Source organism: Pipistrellus kuhlii, unplaced genomic scaffold, assembly GCF_014108245.1.
Source record: "Pipistrellus kuhlii isolate mPipKuh1 unplaced genomic scaffold, mPipKuh1.p scaffold_m20_p_2, whole genome shotgun sequence".
Lineage (NCBI taxonomy): Eukaryota > Metazoa > Chordata > Mammalia > Chiroptera > Vespertilionidae > Pipistrellus > Pipistrellus kuhlii.
This window is the reverse complement of record NW_023425515.1, coordinates 173,840,737-173,858,560: the sequence shown is the minus strand read 5'-3', so window position 1 is coordinate 173,858,560 and position 17,824 is coordinate 173,840,737. Positions and strand designations below refer to the sequence as shown.

Here is a 17,824-nt window from a genome sequence, read left to right as displayed (position 1 = left end):
CTAAAGCAAGTTTAAAAGCTTTGACATGATCATCTGAGCAATCTTCCATTATAAATCACTTGTCCTTTTAAATCTAAATCAATATTTCATTATGAAATACATATTTTACAGGAAGAGAAGTATATTGGTCATGGTGACCCCTGACATTATGCCTACTACTGATGCTTAATGTGGTGCTAATTGCATTAATTTTAGTTTGTTTTTTGTTTTTGTTTTTTTTAAAATATATTTTATTGATTTTGTACAGAGAGGAAGGGAGAAAGATAGTTAGAAACATCGATGAGAGAGAGTCATCGATCAGCTACCTCTTGCACACCCCCTACTGGGGATATGCCCGAAACCAAGGTACATGCCCTTGACCGGAATCGAACCTGGGACCCTTCAGTCCCCAAGCCGACGCTCTATCCATTGAGCCAAACCGGTTCCGGCTAATTTTAGTTTTTTTAAATCTATTTTTGAACTTATATAAAAAAAAGAATAGTGTGAGAAACTGACACCTATATAGTCATTATCCAAATTGTCGGTATTTTTCTACCTTTGCTTAAACTATCTCCATTTCTTCCTCTACTGTAGTATTTTTAAGTAAAATCCCAGACAGACTCTTATTTTGTCCCTACTAATTCAGTATGTATCTCTAAAAACCTGGATGTTTTCTTATACAGTCACAATGCCATTATCATATATAAGAAAATTGAAGCTGAAACCAGTTTGGCTCAGTGGATAGAGTGTCGGCCTGTGGACTAAAAGGTCCCAGGTTCGATTCCGGTCAAGGGCATGTACCTTGCTTGCAGGCACATCCCCAGTGGAGGATATACAGGAGGCAGCTGATCAATGATTCTCTCTCATCAATGTTTCCGACTCTCTGTCCCTCTCTCTTCCTCTCTGAAAAAAAAATCAATAAAATATATTTAGGGGAAAAAAGAAAATTGAAAATAATAATTTATTTGTAGCCTCTAATACACTGTCTATACTCAGATTTCCCTGATTGTTTCAAATATATTTTTTAGTTAGTTGATTCTAATCAGGATTCAAATAAGATTCACACATTACATTAGGCTTTATGACTGTTTTATCTATTTTACTTATTTGTTTATTTAAAAGCATATTTTTATTGATTTCAGAGAGGAAGGGAGAGGGAGAAAGAGATAGAAACATCAATGATGAAAAGGAATCACTGATCAGCTGCCTCCTGCATGCCCCACACTAGGGATCCCGCCCACAATCTGGGCTGAATTGAACCCGGGACCCTTCAGTCCACAGGCTGATGCTCTATCAACTGAGCCAAACCAGCTATGGTGACTGAGCTAATTTTTTTTATCTATCTTCTCAATGTTTTAATTTTTCATTATTAAATATTACAATTTCTAGCCTGGCCAGCATGGCTTAGTGGTTGAGCTTGGACCTATGAACCAGGAGGTCATAGTTCAATTACAGTCAAGGGCACATGCCTTAGTTTCGGGCCGGATGCCCAGTAAGGGGCGTGCAGGAGGCAGCCGATCAATGATTCTCTTCCGTCGATGTTCTTCTATGCCTTTTAAAAATGTAATAGTCCCATTTCTTCCCTTTTGTTTTATCTGTTGGTTTTTTTGGTGTGTTTTTTCCTATTGGCTTGTTATCAGGTGTCCTATAGAATATCCAAAAACCTGGATTTGTCTTTTGTTTTCTTGTGGTGTGATTACTTTGTTCCTCTGTCCTTTATATTTCCTTAAAATGAAAGTTGGCCCTTGAGGCTTGATTAAATTCTGGTTCAAAATACTTTATAAATTTATAAGTGCTTTATGTTGTATCAGTATTTAATGGTCCCATTTTTTAAAATGATATAATAGGCCTGATCTCTCCATTAAAATTTCCCAATCAGCCTTTCATTATCTAATATTCCATTCATTGATCATTGTTACCTGAACTATTTATTTCACTAGGCACTGCCAACTGATATTTTTTCTAATTTTGTATTAGTTGGAATTCTTATGTGGAAAATCATAACGTCCTATTGCTAATTCATTAGTCTTTGATAGCTTTCCGGCACAGCAGGATGTTCGAGGCTCATCTTATATTTCTTACCTGTACCTGAATCCGCCATTCCTTCAAGGAATCATGGTTCTTTCTAGATCAGTACATAGTTTCCTCGTTATTTTCAGCTGCATTTACCATTGTGGAGATATGTCATTGAGAGGATATAGTTCCTTTTAATGATATGCTATTTCAGAACATCATTTCATATATTTATATATATATTTGTTTATTTGTTAAGATAGATTCCAGGAGTGAGATTGATGAGTCAAGGGCAAATGTATTTGTAATTTTCATTGTTATTGACAGATTGCCCTCTACCAAGATTGTAAATACTTATTTTGCACCAGTGATTGAGACTATCTCCTTATGCCTTTGCCTCTACAGGTGTCAAACTAGATTTTTGTCAATCAGATTTACAAGACATAGTTTCACTGTGTGCTTTTGTTTTCCATTTGAACATTTTCACATATGTAAGGGTACCTTTCTTTTTCTGTTAACTCTTCATATCCTTCGCCCATTCTGTTAGATGTTTGGTCTCCTCATTTACTGAGCTTTCTCCATTGAGATGTGAATTACAAATGATATCCTTTGTTGTTACTTGACTTTTGGCCTTTGCTACAGTCTTGGTTTTTGTTTGCTATTTGCCACATAGAAATTTATCCCTCTTGTGCATGTGTGTGTGTACACAAACACTTAAAAGTAGTGATCAATAATTTCTTTTATGAGTTTTAATATCTAATAGCACTAGTCTCATTTTTTTTCAGGTTTTTCTAGGCCATTTTTATTTACTACCATATAGGCTTTAGAATCACCGTGTCTATATCCAATAGAATGGAGGATGGGCTATTATTTTTATTGAGATCTTATATTTATAAATTAAGTTAGGATAAATTGGTATCTTTAAAATATTGAATCTTTCTGTCAAAGAAAATAGTATGTCATTGCATTTGTTCAAGATTACTTTTGTTTTCTTTAGGATTGTATTAAAGTTTTTCTCACATCAAATTTGCGTCGGTCTGCGGACTGAAGGGTCCTGGGTTCAATTCTGGTCAGGGCATGTACATTGGTTGCAGGCAAGAGGGGGTAGGGGGTGTGCAAGAGGCAGCTGGTCGATGTTTCTCTCTCATCGACGTTTCTAGCTCTCTCTCTCCCTCCTTCTCTGTAAAAAAATCAATAAAATATATATTTTTTAAATACCTGTTTTCTTCATTGTGAATTGTGTTTTTTACAATGGTAAAATGACTTGTTTTAGTACTTTTTGGTCAAAGTCTGTCTTCATTATCTAAATAAAGAATTATAATCTGTGTTTTTGTGAACCATATTCTATTCATTTATTTTATTTATTGATTAGGTAGGGGGAAAGAAGTTAGGGGAGAGAGAGAAAAAGAGAGATTTGTTGTTTCACTTATTTATGCATTCATTGGTTGCTTCTTGTATGTGCTCTGACCAGAGATTGAACCCAAAAACTTAGCCTATCAGGATGATGCTCTAATCTAGTGTTTCCCAAACTTTTGACATATATGTACCCCTTCTATAATTTTCATAACGCTGAGTACCCCTTATACTCATGAGAACGTAGAATTAGGCGCAGCTAAGCACAGTGCAGTGCATATCCCCACCAAACTCCGGTGCAATGAGTACCCCCACCAAACTCTTCCCGTACCCCTGGGGGTATGCATACCACACTTTAGAGTCTAATCAATTGAGCTACTAGTCTGGGCCCTAAATTTTCATTTCTTTTAAATTTGTAAATATTTTTTGAATCACAAATACATCTTGACAATAGCGTACAGGGGTTTTTTGCTTTTTTTCTGTTAATGGATCAGTTGAGCCAGATAGATAGGAATAACATACATATTTCTTATTAGTTGTATCAAATTATTTTATATTTCCTGATTATATATGTCTTTTAAACTAAGTGGTCTCTTTTGTGCTTTTTTAATTATAGTTTTTAATTAAGAAGGTTTTTTCCCCCACAAGTGGTTATCTTTATACTTACAACTTCATATAATATTCAACTTCCTTTGTTTTAATATGTTTTTTATTTATCTGAGAGAGGAAGAGTTAGAAACATCAATGATGAAAGGGAATCATCTATCAGCTGCCTCCTACACACACCCCTACTGGGAATTGAGCCCACAACCCGGGCATGTGCGCCGACGGGGAATCAAACCATGACCTGGTTCATAGGTCAACACTCAACCTCGGTGCCACACCAACTGGTCTTCAACTTCCTTTTTTAAAGCAGTGTCTTTTGTTTTCCTTATTGAGTAACAATTACATTACCTTTATTCTCTTCTCTTTCTTTCCTCCCTCTCCTTTACAAACTAATTTTAGCCATTATAGCATTGTTTTATTCATTATAATTTTGCTTTTTTTTTCTTTTTTTAATTGTTGACAGTATTACAGGTGTCCCCAATATCCCTCTCCCTCTTTGTCTCCCTTCAACCATCCCCTCCCTACCCCAGGCCTTCATCACACTATTGTATAAGTCCATGGACTATGAATATATGCATATAAATTCTTTGATTAATCTCTTTCTGTTACCCACACCCATACCCACCCTTCTGAGATCTGTCAGTCTGTTCCAAGCATCCATGCCCCTGGACCTATTAATTTTTTTTACATTTTTACTGCTTGATTCTCAACTTTGACTATTTATTACTGTAAGGTACAATCAGTGAGTTTATTCTACTTTTATGTTTTCTACTCCTGTCATTCATTTTTTTGTATGTATTATGATTTCTTTATTGTTATATTGTATAACCATTACATTCTATTCTGTCATAAGTATTTCCATTTGTTTTAATCTTAAATCTACAATTAAATATATTGGTCACTACTGGTCTTTTCCTGACATTTTTCCTGTCATCTCTTAGTTGCAGTGTGTCCTCAAGTTGTTTCTTCAAGAAGGGCTAATATGAATAAAAGCTGAGTTTTTGCATTTTGTCTATAGCCTATTCCTAAAGGACTGCATGGCTAGCCATAAAATTATTGACTCTTTCTTGAGTTACCTTATAGGTATTTTTCTGTTTGTCTTCTGACAGTGAATATTCAGTAGAGAAGAATGATGCCAGCTTGATTTAAAATATATATATATATTTCATTGATTTTAGAGAGGGAGGGAGAAATAGAAACATCAATGATGAGAGAGAATCATTGATTGGCTGTCTCCTGCATGCACCCCACTGGGGAGCAAGCCCCCAACCCAGGCATGTGCAGGAGCAGGGTAATTTTCCAGGTTTCTCTGCTCAAGACCTCTGTCCTGTTGCTGTGATGGATTCTTTCTTCAAAATATAACCACATTTCCTTTGCCTCTCAGTAATTTAGGCATTTAAAAGATGGGACTTACCAGCCATGAGTTCCTCTAGGTCCTTACTAGCTTCTACTAATATAACTTCTGCTTTTTAAAGTATCGATACCTGCCCAAATGTTAACAATTAGAAGGGTAATCCTGTGTGAGATCTGTCACTTAGTTTCATGACATTTTCTACACCTCCGTTCTCTACTTCCTTCTGAGATTTCCCCCATTCAATTTCAGTTCTAAACATTACAATTCCCACTTAGGATGGGACTCTCTGGGAATGAAAACTTACAGGTTGCCCACTAGACTCCTTTTATAATTTCTGTCCTTTCTTGCATAGGTTCTTGGAGCCATATTTGCAAGCACTTGGGGCCATATTTACTTGTAATTTGGCATTTTCAGGTTTTTGTTGTATTTATTTATTTATTTATTTATTTTCAATATATTTTATTGATTTTTTACAGAGAGGAAGGGAGAGAGCTAGAGAGCTAGAAATGTCGATGAGAGAGAAACATTGACCAGCTGCCTCTTGCACACCCCCTGCCGGGGATGTGCCCGCAACCAATGTACATGCCCTTGGCCGGAATCGAACCTGGGACTTTTCAGTCCGCAGACCAATGCTCTACCTCTGAGCCAAACCGGTTTCGGCGTGGTTTTATTGTCTTTAAAGTTCACTGAAGATGTAGAATTTTTTTCTTTTCTTTCTTTCTTTTCTTTTTTTTCTTTTTTTTTTTTTTTAACATTCTCTTTTTAGCTCTGTGTTAAATTCTCGAAATAAATTTATGTTATTTTCCTACTGAAACTTAAAGTCCAACTTTGGATATTATTAATAATCTTCAGATAACCCATTGTCAAAGAAATCACAATGAAATATTTAAATATTTGGAGCTGAAGAGTAATGAAAATGTACATACTGGTATGATTAGCTAAAGCAATGCTTAGAGAGAATTTAAAACCTTAAATGTTATTAGAAAAGATGAAAAGTATCAGTGGCATACGCATTCATCTCAACAAGTTAGAAAAATAACAGAAAAATAAATGCAAAGAAAAACATAAGGAAATAAATTAGTAAACAAATTACCTCTATCCTGTAGGTAGGAAGACTTCAAAGGTATTTAAGAAGGATAGTGACATGATCATATTTGTTTTCCAGAAAGAGACCTCTGGCAGCAGTGTGGAGAATAGATAGAGGAGAAAAAACTAATCTGAGAAGCCAGTTAGGAGGCTTTTTCAATCACTAGTTCAGGTAAGAGACGGTGATGGTCTAATGTGGGATGGAGAGGAAGGAACATATTATAAGAATTAAGTTAAAAAAAGAGAGAGATTTAAGAACCATGTCCAGAAAAAAAACTTGGGTATAGTTACTGGCACATGGAACTGATTGGAAATGAATAGACCAGAGGGTTTACTAGCTTCTTTAAGGAATTGTTTTTGGAAATAAACCTCAAGCCTGGTTTATTAGTTAGGTTCAACTAGAGAAGCAGAACCAGTAGGAGATATAGATGGAGAGAGATTTGGCTTACACTAGTTAAGTCTGAAATCCCTAGGGTAAGCTGTCAGGAAGGGCAGGCAGCATCTCATGGGCATGGGCTGAAGCTGCTGTTCATAGGTAGAATTTCTTTTCTCTCTGGGAGAAACCTCAAACCTGCTTCTCAGGCCTTTCAACTGACTGAATAAGGCCCACCTATATTATCCAGAATAATCTCCTTAATGTCAGCTGTTTATGGACTTTAATTACATCTGTAATATATCTTCATAGCAACAGCTAGATTAGTGTTTGAGTAACTGGCAACTAGTTTAGCCAAATTGACACATTGGGGGGAAACATGCTTCGCCTGCAAAATCCTGTGATTATTCAATCTTTTAAACAGCTATCTTCCCAAATCTCAGGCTCAGTGTCTGTGCTATGTTATAAACTAGCTTTTAAGAAGGACATACTCGCCAACATACATTCAGAATAGTGACTCATTCATACCAGGTATCAGTTATGCTGTCAACTGAATATGGGAAATAGATCTGCTATTGCTGGTTAGTTGGCAGTGTACACCATGTATAAAGATACATAAATTGTTTATATATCTAAAGCTTGAGGATTCTTTGAGACATATGGATAAAGAAATTTAGTATGTAGTTGGAAATGCAGGTATGAAAATCTGTAGTGGTAGGAGTTAAAAATAAAATTTTGGGACTCCTCAGTATATCAATACATACTTGAATTATAGAAGTGGAAAAACTTCTTAAGGATAGTATTTAGATTAAAAACATATGAGAAGGATAATGCTATGGAGAATACTGGCATTTAAGGAAGGAAGAAGGACCAGTGACCAATTAACATTTCCCACAGGCAGTTTGAGAGCCAAAAAAGTGGTTTCAAGAGAAGAAACATTCGGAGTAGATGAATTCACAGTGAAGCAGTGGGAGCTTTTCCAACAAAATCAAGAGTAAGACAAGGATGTCAGTACTATGATATTTAGTAACTATTGTGTTTGCTAACTTCTGTTCTTCTTACAGGTTTCAGTCTACATGTTACTTCCTTGAGAAGCAGTATTTGACACCCTTCACCCCCCAAGTCTGAGTTAGGTATTTCTCTTATGTATTCCCATAAGCACAGTGTGCTTGCCCTGTAATAGCATGTGTCACCCTGAATGACGAGTTTTATTGTTCTGTGTCTCCTACGAGAATTAAAGCGTTTTTCAGCAATATATATACCCTCCAGGCCTAGCACAGCTTTTGGTCATATTAAGCAAAGAGTAAATAAAACCAAGAGCATAGAGGAGGAGCATCCAAATAAACCTGGAAAATCAGAAAAAAAATGTTTGTAGAAGTAAATGATGTCTTAACTGAACTCTAACAAATATGATGCAATCAAGAATTTGGATTGAAAAGGAGGTACACAGAAATAAAAAATTTTATTCAAAGACATAAGAGAAATACTAAATGAATGAAATGTAGTAGCTTATTGAGAAGACTCAATTTGATATGTTAGTTCTCCCACAATTAATCTATAAATACAATTTTAATTAAAATCCCAATAGGGATTTCTTGAAAAGTTTATGTTAAGATTTATAGGATACTTACCTGGCAGGGGAGATACCATGATCATGAAGATAGTTTTCCCAGGGCAAGGCTTATCCATTGTACTCCGGATGTGTTGACCCCCTGCGATTTCCCCAAAAGTGGAAAACTCAACTGCATAATTTGTGGTAGGTGAGAGGGGAGAGGATATATATGAAAAAATTAATGACCAGGAAAAGCCAGTATAATTTTATTTTATTTTTGTGACCAGTTTAATATAAGGAAACCAATGTGATAATCACATTACCCCATTTATCTTTCCTTAATGATATTTAAAGCATTTGTGAGACTCTTTATATTATACTTGTGAAAAATAAGATCAAGATTGAATTAAGTCGAGACCGGTTTGGCTCAATGGATAGAGCGTCAGCTTGGGGACTGAAGGGTCCCGAGTTCGATTCCGGTCAAGGGCATGTATAATACCTTGATTGTGGGCATATCCCCAGTGCGGGGGGCAAGAGGCAGCTGATCGATGACTCTCTCTCATCGATGTTTCTAACTCTCTCCCTTCCTCTCTGTACAAAATCAATAAAATATATATTTTTTTAAAAAGATTGAATTAAAAGCCAGTATAATTTCTAAAAAGAATAAAGAGGAAGGAATTGCCCTCCTTATTTTAAAACTATAACAATTCCAGCATACTGCTTTTAAGTGTAGGGACAGATAAATTAATAAAGAAGAATATAGAGCCTAAAAATAAACCACGTGTGTTTATATGGAAACTTTGTAAAGTCTATCTCTAACATTAAAATATAAATTTATAAATCATAATAGAAAATACAGATAAACTTGGCTACATTAATCCATCAATGTTAAAAACAAAGTTGGGGCAGAGCAAATAGCATAAGGATATATTAAGTAAATTCAAATCAGAAAAAAAAGTATATACTGGGTACATGCAAATGCAGTGAAATGATCAATACCTAGATGAGACAGATGCATCCGGATTTCTGGATAGTGGTTGGTTCCCTTTAAGTAGAAAGTACAAAGAGGAATGGAATAGGTTGGTTGGGGTAGGAAGAAGAGATAGACCTGAAAGGCTGCATATTTCAAGAAAAAAGTGAGAATATATTTATTTGTGCCATTGTAAAGCAGAGAAATCAGAAGATCAATAGTATTTTTTTAAAGACCTATATGAAATTTTAATGAAATGAAAATAAAGCCTAAAATTGTAAATGAGTTTATTTTTTAATTGTAGTAATATGTAATGATGTGAAAAATGAGTGAAAATACTGCACTGACCACCTTGCTTGCTTATATTTCCTTTTTTGTTTCTGTGTAATACTGATTTTGCAACCCTTACATTTGGTATATTGCACTGAGTTTAAAACAGTTTTTATTGAACATGAAATCTGCTGGAGAAGTCTGGTATTTAGCAATATAATGAGTGCTATGAAGAAGTACTATGAAGAGTGCAGTGGGAGTATATAACACATTAATCCATGCTAGTCTCAGGAACATTTCTTTGAGGAAATGACAGATGATAGCTAGGTGAAATTGGTGGTGAAGATAAGCATGGAAGAGTACTCTGAAAAATAGAGCAATTTAATTCTAATTGTGTAACTTAATCTTCACAATGATTGTTCTCATGGTAGTTAATATTCTCTCAACTGCATAATTAAAATTAAGCTTACTTAATTTTATCTAAAACTCAAAAAAGTTTTTTTTTCACCTTTCATCTCTGTAATTGAGAGATGTCTTACAGTTGATGGTTTGTCAGTTTACTAATAATTGTCAAGTTTCTTTATCCGGTTACATAGAATCACTATATGCCCTACCTTCATTAGCATCTTAGATTCAATGAAATGTAGAATTTATTTTTAATTTAGCCTGTTTTAGGCCAAATTCATTTTCAACTTTCATTTTACTATTGTAATTCACACATTTTAAGAGCATCACAATAACTCTGGTGTTTATTAGTGCTTTCTCCCTTAAGTTATTTTTATTTACCTCTTGTTATATAACAGGTAGAATGCTAAGGGTTTTACATGAATTATCTCATACAAACTCCACCACAGTTGTAGGAGTTAAGTGATACTCCCGTTAAAGTTTAGAGTAGGGATGTCGAACTCAATCAGAGAAGGGGCCAAAATCTACAATCCAGCCTAAATGACGGGCCAAATGGTTTACTGAACAGTCATAAACTGTCATTGTGATGGAAACGCAGCGGAGTGCAGTGATGACAGCGCGGTGCGGGCCACATTGCAAGGCCTGGCGGGACGGATTTGGCCCGCGGGCCTTGTGTTTGACACACGTGGTTTAGAGAGTTAAAAATCTCTAAACTTTCTCTAAAATGGTTTTCTCTAAGGTCACATGGTTTGTATTTTATATTGAAATAGTTTACATGTGATATAACCTATTAAACCTATATTGAATATAAGTAAAGTTTACATTTAAGGCTCATGGTCATGTAGTTGACATTTAAAAGATTGAGGTCCACTGTTCTGACTCCAAAGCTTATGCTCTCAATATACACAGTTCTCTGCTGTATTCCTTTAAGAAGCAATTTTCTGGCAGACAAATGTCAGACCCAGGACAGCTAAACTGAGAAGTGTTATTTTATCTTTATTTACTTTTTTCTGTGCTTTTCAGTAAAAAGTAGCTTTCTATAACACATTCACTGTATTTTGCGCCTAGAAGAAAGTAATCAGAAAAAATATAAGTGGTTGCAAAATTATTGTAAAATATAATTGGATAATAAATTATTAAATTGTAATTTATTCTGCTTAAGAGTCAAAAGTTTTTTGTAAGAAAAACAAATTTTAATAATTTATTAATCACAATATTAGTGTTGCTTGCTTCATATGTTTGTCTATTTATTTATTTATTTATTATATTTTATTGATTTTTTTACAGAGAGGAAGAGAGAGGGTTAGAGGGTTAGAAACATCAATCAGCTGCCTCTTGCACACCCCCAACTGAGGACGTGCCTACAACCAAGATACATGCCCTTACCTAGAATCAAACCTGGGACCTTTTAGTCTGCAGGCTGATGCTCTATCCACTGAGCCAAACCAGTTTTGGCAATATGTTTGTCTTGAATTAAGGTATAGAGCACATGTGTCAAACACAAGGCCCGCGGGCCAAATCCGTCCCGCCAGGCCTTGCAATGTGGCCCGCACCGTGCTGTCATCACTGCACTCCGCTGCGTTTCCATCACAATGACAGTTTATGACTGTTCAGTAAACCATTCGGCCCGCCATTTAGGCTGGATTGTAGATTTTGGCCCCTTCTCTGATTGAGTTCGACACCCCTAGTATAGAGAGTTAAAAACATTGATGAGAGAAACATCAATCAGCTGCCTCCTGCACACCCCCTACTGGGGATGTGCCCCAAACCAAGTTCGAACCTGGGACCCTTCAGTCCGCAGGCTGATGCTTTAGCCACTGAGCCAAACCGGTCAGAAATATTTCTTTTTACAGAAGTCATAATTGTCTATATATAAAATTGTAAGGAATCTACCCTCAAAAAAAAAACTATTATGAACTTATTAGCAAAGTCATAAGATACAGTTTGCATAAACAAAAATTAACACTAGCAATATAACAAGAAATTATGTCAGTATTCAACAATTGGGAAAAATGAAAAAAATTATGTACCATTTATAAGACTATGAAAAAAATATGTTTAGGAATAGGTTTAAAGAGATGTGTACAAAGCCTCTACACCAAAAGCTCTAAGGCAGTGTTTCCCAAAATGTGGTACGCATACCCTCAGGGGTACGGGAAGAGTTTGGTGGGGATATGCACTGCACCATGCTTAGCTGCGCCTAATTCTACGTTCTCATGAGTACGAGGGGTACTCAGTGATACGAAAATTATAGAAGGGGTACACATATGTCAAAAGTTTGGGAAACACTACTCTAAGGTATTCCTAGAAAAGATAAATATCATGTTCTTGGACCAGAAGACTCAAATTGTTAAGATGTCCATTCTCCCCAAGTTGATCTATAGATTTAACACAATCTCAAATATCATAAGGCTTTTAAAAAATATTAATCGGCAGGCTGATTAAAATTTGCATGCAAATGACAGAGAACCTAGAATAGCCAAAACCATCTTGAAAAACAGAAGATTTATACGACCTGATTTCAAGACATGTTTTAAAGCTACAGCAATTAATTTTTTTTTAAGTATGAAAAGGGGGGTAAAAGATGGACATATAAATTAAGTTATAGAATAGCTACAGATACAATACTTGGCCAAAAGGCTGAGAAGCAATTAGAATAGCTACAGAAATAGATCCACTCAATAATTTATACAGTGGTATGGATGAATCTTCGCTAAAATGTTCAAAAGAAGTCAGACACATAGTAGTAGTACATACAGTATAAATTGCATTTATATAAAAAAATTGCATTTATATGAAATTTTGGAACCAGTTAATCTATTCTAAAAAGAATCAGAAAAGTTATCTGGGGCAGATGGAGGAAGAAATGATTACATTGGGGCAGGAAAGCACTTTCTGGGGTGGTGTAAATGTTCTGTCTTAATTGGGGTGGTAGCATAAATTATACATTTTTCAAAATAATTGAACTTTACACTTAAGATGTATTTTATTGTATGTAAACTAGACTTCAAAATTGCTTTTTAAAAATGAGATATCACTACACACCCACCAGAAATGCTAAAAGTCTGACAATATTGATAGTGATTGAGAATTTGGCACAAGAGTGATTATTACAAACTACTGTAGGTCAGTTGTTAAAACTACTACTTTGCAAGTGTTTAGCGTCATCTAGAAAAGTTAGAGACACACATCCAGTATGACTCAACAATTCTAGATACAGCCTTTTCTACTAGGGAAATTTGTATGTAATTTATATGCCGCAAAAAAGACCATCGGTGAGAATGTTCATGACATTATTCTAATAACCAAAATACCAAGACAAATACCAATATTAGAATGGTAAATTGTATATTTCTTCAATAAGAATGTAGAGCAGTGAAAATAAAGTAATTACATTTAATTAAAATATAGATGATTTAGACTTTTAACAAGTCTCAAAATGAATACATGCTTTGTTTCCAGTTATATAAAGTTCAAGAACTAGGAAAACTAAACTGTTATTTAGGGATGAAGTGATATCATTAAAGCCAGGATTTTGGTTACTTTTATTTTATTTTATTTTTAATTTTTATTATTAAGATATTATATGTGTACATACCTTACCAATCCCCACCCCCCACACACATACTCCCAAACATGCCCTCCCTCCCCATAGTTTTTCCTCCATTGGTTATGCTTATATGCATGCATACAAGTCTTTCTTTCTTTTTCTTTTAATATATTTTATTTATTTTTCACAGAGAGGAAGAGAGAGGGACAGAGAGCTAGAAACATCGATGAGAGAGAATCATCGATTAGCTGCCTCTTGTACACCCCCTACTGGAGATGTGCCCGCAACCAAGGTACATGGCCTGATCGGAATCAAACCTGGAACCCTTCTGTCCGCAGGCCGACGCTCTATCCACTGAGCCAAACAGGTTTTGGCAATACAAGTCTTTCGTTTGATCTCTTATCTCTCCCTACCCTCCCCGCTGTAATTTGACAGTCTGTTTCTTTACTGTCTCTGTATTTTTTGTTCATCAGTTTATAATGTTCCTTATTATCCATAAATGAGTGAGATCATGTGGTGTTTTTCTTTCATTGACTGGCTTATTTCACTCAGCATAACGTTCTCCAATTCCATCCAGGTTGTTGCAAATAATAAGAATTCCTTCTTTTTTATGGCAGCATAGTATTGCATTGTGTAGATGTACCATAGTTTTTGATCCAGTCATCTGCTGATGGGCACCTAGGCTGTTTCCAAATCCTAGCTATTTAGATTGTGCTGCTATGAACATAGGGGTGCATATATCTTTTCTGATTGGTGTTTCTAGTTTCTTAGGATATATTCCTAGGAGTGGAATTACTGGATCAAAAGGGAGTTGCATTTTTAGTTTTTTGAGGAAACTCCATACTATTCTCCACAGTGGCTGCACCAGTCTGCATTCCCACCAGCAGTGCACAAGGGTTCCTTTTTCTCTGCATCCTCGCCAGCATTTGTCGTTTGCTGATTTGTTGATGGTAGCCATTCTGGCAGGTGTGAGATGGTACCGCATTGTCATTTTGATTTGCATCTCTCGGATAATTAGTAATGGACCTAAATAAAATCTTTTCAAAAGAAGATAGAAGGAAGGCCAAGAGGCATACTCAAAGTCGCTAATTATCCGAAGGATTTTGGTTACTTTTAAAGGAGAGAAAGGAAGTCAGGGTTGGGAAGGGGCTAGGGAAGAAATTCTAGGATATTGGCATTATTTGAATCGTGATCTGGATGCTTGTTATGTGGTATTGACATTATTTAAGTAGCACATTCATGTTTTAACAGTAGTAAATATGTGATCTTTCATATTTTAAAATTTTTAATTAAGTTTGTAATTTTTAAATATCTCTGGAGTGTTATGTTGTTAATATTTTGCTAGGCAATAATAAAAAATTTCCTTAGTTGTATTTATACATATATAGATTCTTGCAATCAAATTGTGGATAATTCATTTCCACCAAATTTCTCTCAAGTAATATCTGTATTTTACTTCTCAATTTTTTATCTGAAATCTAGCACCTGCCCATAAATTTTAACTGAATGAATATACTAAACAGTTATCCATTCAATTGATAGATATTTAAGTTGTTTCCATTCTTTCTACTATTAAAAACAATGCTACAGTTTGGCCAGTGCTGCATTAACCTGTGAACCAGCAGGTTCGATTCCTGGTCAAGGCACATTCCCAGTTTTGGGCTTGATCCCAGAATGGGGCGTGCAGGAGGCAGGCGATCAATGATTCTCATTCACCATTGATGTTTCCCTCTCTCTTCCTCCCTGAAATCAATAAAAATATATTTTTAAAAGTAAAAACAATGCTATAATAAGCATTCTTATTCATATCTCCTTTTGCAGATAAGGAATTTTCTCTTGTATACATTCCAATATAGTGGAGATGCTGAGTTGGTAATTATGCACATCTTCAAATTTGCTATCTGTAATCATTTGTTCTCATGACTGATTGTATCAGATTATAGTCCTATAATCTTGATGAGAACTTCTATTCTTCCTTTGGCTTGTCAATTTGTGTTAACTGATCTTAATATTTTTCTGCCCATCTTGATTGGTGTAAAAATGATAGCTCAGTGTTTTTGACATTTAGCTTTTCTATGAAATGCCTACCACTTTATTGTTTTTTTTATTCTTTTATCTTAATTTATAAGAAGTTAGATACTAATCACTTGTTATGTTTACTACACATATCCTCTACCAATCTATAACCTGGTTGTTAGTTGTTGTTTTTTCACTTTTCTAATTTTTTTTTTTTATGGTTTATAGTTTTATATATTGTTTAGGAAATTCTTACCTCCAAGATCAACATATTCTATATTTTACTCTAAACTTTATTTTTTTCATATTAAGTTCTCTGAATAGGAATTTGCTTTTGTGTAGAGTATGAGGTAGGTTTTCAAGTCCATTCTGCTGGTCAATGTATCTGTCTCCACAGTCTCTTGACTTGAATAGGATTATTAAAATCATGATGAATGACAAGACTGACCTTATTCTTTTATTTTTTAATATATTTGTATTGATTTCAGAGAGGAAGGGAGAGAGTGAGAGAGATGGAAACATCCATGGATGAGAGAGAATCATTGATCGGCTGCCTCATGCACACCTCACACTGGGGATCGAGCCCACAACCTAGGCATCTGCCCTGATTGAAATCAAACCATGACCTCCTGGTACATAAGTTAACATTCAACCACTGAGCCATGCTGGCCGGGCACTGACCTTATTCTTAAAAATTGTTTTGGCTGTTCATGTTTTATTGCTTTTTCGTATTAATTTCCATCTCAGCTTCTTAAAGTTGTGGGGGTTGTATCCTGTTGGTATTTTGATTGAAATTGCTTTGAATTTACAGATTAATTTGGGGATAATTTACATGAATTGGGTATATTACTGCATATATTTACATCTTCTGTAATATCTTTCAAAGTAAAGATATCTATTCCCTCTATAGGTCTTATACATCTTTTGTTCGGATTTCATTTCAAGTACCTTAAATTTTATGTTGTGATTTTAAGTGTTTTTTATTAAATTTTAAGTTGGTTAGTGTAATATATAAGAATATAATTTATTTTCATACTAGAGGCCCTGTACACGACATTCTGGTTTCTCAGCCTGGCCTGTGCCCTCTGGCAGTCCAGGAACCCTCTGGGCATGTCAGTCGAACATCCTTAGGGCTGCTGTGGAGGCAGGAGGGCTTCCTCCATGCTGCTGCGCTCACCAGCTGTGAGCTGTGAGCCTGGCTTCTGGCTGAGTGGTGCTTCCCCTGTGGGAGTGCACTAACCAACAGGGGCCAGCTCCTGCGTTGAGCATCTGCCCTCTGGTGGTCAGTGCGTGTCATAGTGACCGGTTGTTCTGCAGTTCAGTCCATTTGCATATTACCCTTTTATTATATAGGATGTAATTTATAGAATATTGGGTTTTCTGTGTAAATAGTCATATTGTAGAGAATAATTTTGTTTCTCCCTTTTCATTCTCTTTACCTTTTTAAAAATATATATTTTATTGGTTTTTTTTATAGAGAGAGTTAGAAACATCGATGAGAGAGAAACATCAATATCAGCTGCCTCCTGCACACTCCCTACTGGGTATGTGCCCACAATCAAGGTACAAGCCCTTGACCATAATCAAACCTGGGACCCTTGAATCCGCAGTCCAGCGCTGTATCCACTGACCCAAACCAGTTAGGGCTACCTTTTTTCTTTCTTTCTTTCTTTTTTTTTTTTTAACTTAAATTACTGTGCTAGTTAGGACTTCCTATTAACTGAAGTTGAATTTGAAATTTGCCATCAATTTTTGGTAGAACTTTTTTAAAATGTATCTTTACTATTAACATATTACAGATGTCCTCTATTTCCCGCCCTTTGCCCCCCCTCCATCCTGCCCCTACCCCACCCCAGGCCTTCACTACACTATTGTCTCTGTCCATGGGCTATGCATATAAATTATTTGATTAATCTCTTCCTGCCCTCCCACTCTCTCTGAGATCTGTCAGGCTGTTCCATGCACCCATGTCTCTGAACCTATTTTGTTCATTAGATTCAACATTTAAGTGAGATAATGTGATATTTGTCTTTCTCTGACTGGCTTATTACACTTAGCATAATAATCTCCAGTTCCATCCATGCTGTCAAAAAGGGTAAGAGATCCTTCTTTATTATAGCCTCATAGTATTCCATTGTGTAATGTACCACATCTTTTTTATCTGCTTATCTACTGCTGGGTATTTGGGCTGTTTCCAGATCTTAGTTATTGTAAATAATGCTACTATGAACATAGGAGTGCATATCTTTCTTTTTTTTTAATTTATCTTTATTGTTCAAAGTATTACATATGTCCCC

At 35.5% G+C, this 17,824-nt stretch overlaps 1 protein-coding gene and 1 pseudogene across 7 annotated transcripts in view; both read left to right on the top strand.

The window, feature by feature from the left end:
• Window positions 1-17,824, top strand: part of LOC118724451 (protein argonaute-3) — a 79,584-nt gene that overhangs the window by 28,280 nt on the left and 33,480 nt on the right. The gene's annotated exons all lie outside the window — the stretch shown is intronic.
• LOC118725206 lies at window positions 8,388-8,531 on the top strand (annotated as a pseudogene).